This window comes from Caretta caretta, chromosome 8 (assembly GCF_965140235.1).
Source record: "Caretta caretta isolate rCarCar2 chromosome 8, rCarCar1.hap1, whole genome shotgun sequence".
In the NCBI taxonomy this organism is placed as follows: domain Eukaryota; kingdom Metazoa; phylum Chordata; order Testudines; family Cheloniidae; genus Caretta; species Caretta caretta.
This window is the reverse complement of record NC_134213.1, coordinates 6,846,829-6,852,828: the sequence shown is the minus strand read 5'-3', so window position 1 is coordinate 6,852,828 and position 6,000 is coordinate 6,846,829. Positions and strand designations below refer to the sequence as shown.

Below are 6,000 nucleotides of genomic sequence, written 5' to 3'. Positions count from 1 at the left end.
AGCTAAATCTACAAGGCTCTTGGAGGTCTCAGGAAGAGCTGAGCAAGGCAACAGCCGGCAATGTTACTCCCTTTGAATAATGCAGTGAAATACAAGGGGAACCCAAACAGAGCTCACTATATGAAGGGCAATTTCAGGATCACAAAGACATGATGCAAAACTTCTAAGCACCTCATTGAACCACCCAAAATGCGCTTGAATAAAACCAAATGCAGCTGTGAAACAAGCAAGGTTCAAAGTGCAAAGAAATCAGCTTTCTAAGGCCTAGTCTACCCTAGAAAAGCTTTGACGGTGTAGCTATATCAGCAGACTCCTTTGTAAAATAGATGGGATCTTACTGGGAACCTGCATTTGACCACCCCTGCACCTTGAAGGGGGCTGTTGAATTCCAGCCCCCAAACCCAGATCCGACTATGCTAGCTTGTTGCTGTGGTTTAGTTTCATTTCAGTAGTGCCCAGGCCCCCCCAGTCAGACCAAGGGTCCTTTTGTGCTGGTACAAATGCACAATAAGACACAGTCCCTGCAACACGGAGTTTGCAGCCAAAGGCCCCAACCTTTTAATGGATTCACCGATTCTAAAGCCAGAAGGGACCATTGTGATCGTCTAGGACAGGGGTTCTCAAACTTAATCGCACCGCGACCCCCTTCTGACAACAAAAATTACTACATGACCCCAGGAGGCGGGGGGACCAAAGCTGAAGGGCTTCAGCCCCAGGCAGGGGGCCTGTAATTTGAGCCCCGCTGCCCAGGGCTGAAGTCCTTGGCCTTCAGCCCCATGCGGTGGGGTTCAGGCTTTGGCCCCGAGCCGCAGCATGTCTTAGCCAGCCCTGGTGACCCCATTGAAAAGGGGTTATGACTTTGGGGTCCCAACCCACAGTTTGAGAACCCCGATCTAGTCTGACCCCCTGTAGAACACAGGCTGTAGAACTTCCCCAAAATAATTCCTAGAGCAGAGCTTTTAGAAAAAACATCCAGTCTTGATTTAATAATTATCAGAGATGGAGAATCCACCCTGACTCTTGGTAAGTTGTTCCAGTGGTTAATTGCTCTCACTGTGAAAAATGTAACCTTATTTCCAGTCTGAATTTGTCTAACTTAAACTTCCAGCTGTTGGATCATGTTAGACCTTTCTCTGCTAGACTGAAAAGCCCAGTATTAAAGATTTGTTCCCCTGCTAGGTACTTACAGGCTGTGATCAAGTCACTCCTTAACTGTCTCTTTGTTAAGCTAAATAGATTGGGCTCATTGAGGCTATCACCATAAGGCAGGTTTTCTAATCCTTTAATTGTTCTCCTGGCTCTTCTCTGAACCCTCCCCAATTTATCAACATCCTTCTTGCAACTGGGCCAGTGCAAAGATTCTCTAAAGTCCGTGGGGCTTTTTGAAGGATCAGGACCTTGGTTAAGACAAGACACAGCACGTAGGTGTTAAGACAAATGGAGGGGGTGGGAGAGGAAGGAGACAGGACCATGACAGAGCTGGGTTGTAGCTTGACCAGCGCCGTGCACAATTCCCAAGTTTCAAGCCTTTTTTTGTTTTCTTTCTGGCTGGTGCCTTTGCTAATTTCCAACAAGGCTTACCTGAAAATCAAGCTCTTTGTTTCTAAGAGGTCCTCTGTACTTGCTGCTTATGCTTATTCCCCACCAGATGGCTCTTTGGGGCATCAGGCAGTGTTGCCTAGTGGGTCGAACACTAGACTGGGAGTCAGAAGACCTGCATTCCATTCCCAGCTCTGCGACTAGCCTCCTGGCTGCCCTTAGGCAAGTCATGTCCCTGTGGCATGCCTCAGTTTCCCCATCTGTAAAGATGGGATGATGATGATATCGACCTGCTTTGTAAGGCACTAAGAGATCTACTTATGAAAAGTGCCATAGGTGACCTAGGTATTATCATTATCCCACAGCAGCTAACAAAGTGGTGCTAACCAAGATTAGATCTGTCAGCTCCTCTGTACAAGGAAAAATTTTCAAGGGGCCACTGTAGCTAACCTGAGTTCAGCTCCACTGGTGTTAGAAACGCTAGCATAGATAGGTCATCAGCTGCTGGCACCATTTTCAGCACCCTGTTGGTTAGCCTGGGCTGTGCAATTGTCATGAGGTTACCTTTGTGATAGCTAGCGCTGCAGAAAATTCAACTTGTAAAAAAATATGACCATCGTGTGGGTGTTCAGTGCAGTGCTGGACTTTGAATGCACATCGTTGTCAGGACAGAATAGGCGTGGCTTTCCCCGCATTCAGCTTTGCAGATCTTCGGGTGACAGGTTACTTCGCCTTCCCTCCCCACTGCTTCTCCTCACCAACTTGGAATCACTGTGTCAGGCGCTTCCCCAGCAGCTGCAGGCTGGTCAGCCTCCAAAAGTCAGAGCCTCCTCCTCCTCTCTCTTGCCCGCGCAACCTGGCATCTGTGCAAATCACACAGCCATGCAGCCCCCTTAAAAACCAAACCAACCCATTTTTACCAGACCACCTGCAACACCCCAGCCCCTAGCGGGCCCAGCAGCACGTCCATAACACGCACGCTGAGCTGGCTAACAGGGTTTCATATTCTGCCTGGATGTGTGTGGATTCTCCGGCCTCTTTCCATAAATACCACATGACGAGTGTGGAGGGAGACTTTGCCTCCCCATAGGCCGGCAACAAATTACTGGCGTGTAGTCTCATCCTTTCCATGTAATGTTATGCCCTCTTCCGTTGCTTGAGGCCAAGTCATAGTGGGCCATTGACAAGACAGGGATGTTTGCAGTAATACCCAATGATTTTGGAGTAATTGTCTAATACTCCAACTAACTTGCCAGAAGGGCTTTCGAGCAAAGAGGAGAACCTCAGTGCATGCAGAGCCGAATGAGCAGTCCTTCATAAGAACGAAGTCTACAAGACTGAATATTGGCCTCTCAAAGGCAAAGTGGGATAAACCACTAGCCTTTCATCTGGAGAGACCTACGAGTGGCAGGAGTTTGGTGTGTCTTTCTAATCCCTGGTGGAGTTTATTCTTATGACAAAGCCACTTCATGAGCGATGGTCCAGACGGACCCATGCAGGACTGTCAAACGCCCATGGGCAGCACAGAGAGCAAGAGCTAGGCTGGTGTCGAGTGCTGTTGAACATGGCACCCTTCATGCTGCCTTACGTCATAATAATAATCAATAAGCTACAAAATAAAAGGCTGCTGGATTTTCTTGCGCTTAGAAATTATTTTTTCACTTTCTCCAGTCGGGGGGGATTGGCTTATGTTGTCTGGCTGGTGTCGACTCTCTGTGCCAATGCCAGTGAAAGTCAACCAGTTGCCGGGTAAACAGTGCCAGTGGTGTGTGGCACAATTGGTCAGGCGGCACCGCAGCGGGAGCCTGCCAGCCCAGGTTGACAGTCTTGCGCTAGCTCGGCTGGAGCTAGGAAGCTAAAAGTAGCAGTGTGGACATTGCGGCCCAAGCCAGCCACCCGGGTTCGGACCCAAGCGGTCGGGTAGGCTGGAAAGCCCAAGCTGCTGTCTGAGCCACACTAGCCACGCTGTTATTTTTAGCGTGCTAGCTTGAACCCCACTAGTATGAGTCTGGCCACTTTCTGGGAGGTGCCCTTCCGGGCTTCATGCTGGGGAATGGCGGGAGGCATTAGTTTGCCTCCTGGTGGGTGGGATAAGGCATTGCAAGTAGATGGCAGCCATGCACTTCCCTTGCAAAATCCCATCTTCCCTCTCATTCTACCTGTGGAGCATGGGGAGGGGCTGGAAAGCCCAGCCTGCCGGACCCGCCGACAGGCTGCAACGTCCTTTGTGCTTAAGACACTAGTGCACACTTGGAAGTGATCCCCGTTCCCACCTTTCCTTTGCACTCTGGGAAATCGCTGGGGCCTGTTCTTAGTCTCTCTCATAACGGAGAACATTGAAGGCAAAACACACGTTTCTTTGAACTGTCTCCATGCCCGCATGGTCTCTCTTCCATCCATTGCTTTGGCCCATTTAATGTCACCCCCAAACACGCCAGCTTGTTTCCAGATCTGTCCTGTGGAAATTCAGAGACACTTGTGAGTAGCCAATGGCCCCCAGAAGGGAGCAAGGACAGAGGCACCGACCAAAGCTGGAGGTGGGACAACAGATGGGGAATGCAGACTTGTAATTATTTAAAGAGGAAGCGAAGGGCAATTTATTTTCAGATTCTTCTAAAGCAGGAATGTGCTGAGCTGATATCTTCCCAGAGGGAGAGACTGATGGGGTGGGGGGAAGATAATTAATATTTCTCCTTTGCTGTTGAAAAGAAAATGAAAAACTACCCTCCATGTCCCGCTTCGCCTGATCCTTTCCAGAGCCAGGGGACGTCTGGCCAGGCCTGGGTTTGAAGTGCCCCCTCCCCATTCCTTGTACCAGCGCTGGCTACAGCATGACAATAAATGGACCGGAAAGGATGCTCCGTTACTCTGGAATGCCCACAGTTCTCCATGCGCCATGCACGCTCACACCAGCCGGGCTCAGACGGGTGATTGATGGCATCGCTGTTGGAGCGGAGGGAAAGGAGGATCCCACTGCTAGCCATAACAGCTAGGCCTGGATTCTTTCCAGCAGCCAGATGTTCTAAAACAGCAGCCTTCAGTGTCTCAAGGTGGGGAGAACAGGCCAGGCCAGCCAGTTCCCAGCTGCCCAGGTTTGCAGAAAGCTGGTAAAGTCAGGAGTGGGAGTGGCTGAGATCCTGGGAAAAGACCCCCTTTGTCTCCTGGCTCGCATCCTTACAGGTAAGACATTGTGCTTCCCCTGCTGTTCCACGGTAGTTTGCCAGCACTTGTTCCATGCTGAGGAATAATGCATGAAAAGGCACCCTAGCCCCGGTGAACAACAGCAGGAATCACCCCTCCTCCCACTCCACCCTTCATTTGGGAGTACTGGGTGCCACATTCCTCAGTAATGTGAACTCACAGTTGCCCTTGCCCTCATTTTCATCTGGTGCATCTAGGAATGGGAAGCCCTTGGCACACGGCCTCTCCACAGTCAAGGGTTCTTCCAGACCCTCATTCGATTAGCTACAAGGATCCCACCTTTGTGCCATCGGGGACCAGGTGACTGGTGTCAGGCTGGGGTGTGTCTTATCGACACCCAGTTTTACCTCCTCTCCTCCCGCTTTTAAAAGCCTCTCCTTTCCCCTTCCATCTCTGCAACTAACCCCCTTCGTGTTGCGCTTCACACTAGTGAGCACCTGCTTTGTTTGGTTTTATAAATCTCATTCTTTTGAGTGCAATTTCTACTATTAAAATGAATCCCTGCAGCAACTGGTGCCCTGTGCTGGGGTGAGGGGGGGCATGTTGTAATTGACAAAGCAGAAATTAGTGTCGCCAGGGCACCTGATTCCACAAGCGGGTGCTCAAATCAACACTCAGGTTGTGCCCCGGTGCTCGTTTTATGTAGCGTTAGCATCCCAAGATGGAACTGGATACGCTCATCCAAGCACCCCAAAGTGAAAACGGCTCCCTGCCATGTGCCACACACAGCCATGTGTCTATTTATAGATGACACAGCACACACACACACTCACCCTTGCCCCATCAGGGGCAAACGGGCACACTTCTCTGACAGCTGTGCACGCACACACAGAGAGACATAACTTGTGTTCGCTGTCCCAGATGCACACAGTCCCATCTCTCCAGCACTCACTATTGTACACACATACATGGGCCTAGTCAACGCCCCCCAACCCTACACACGCCCTCGGTGAGTACATACAGACCTCCATGCATCAAACCCCTCTGAATGAGCCAGAATAAATAGTTTATGGTAAATGACCAGAGCTAATAATTATAAAAATCTGCACTTATGACCCCAAGACAAGAAATGGTTTCCAAGCAGCTGGTGAACACATGACCTAGTGTATTGCTGCAGGCTCTGTTCAGTCTGCTGGAATCGTTATGTCCCAGGGTGTGGAACAATCTCGGTACATAAGGCTATGAGGGTAGAGTTCAGAAGCAGTCCCAGAGCTCTGATTCATTACGCTGGACGAGGCCAGAGGTCTGATTTTTCTCCCA

At 50.1% G+C, this 6,000-nt stretch overlaps 1 protein-coding gene across 1 annotated transcript in view; it reads left to right on the top strand.

Annotated features, from left to right (window-relative positions):
* Positions 1-4,583: 4,583 nt before the first annotated feature.
* The window catches only part of SYNPO (synaptopodin), a 90,597-nt gene continuing 89,180 nt past the window's right edge, over positions 4,584-6,000 (top strand). Inside the window, exon 1 of the mRNA XM_075131247.1 lies at positions 4,584-4,719. The gene's annotated coding sequence lies outside the window, so the exon portion shown is untranslated. The remainder of the gene's footprint in view (positions 4,720-6,000) is intronic.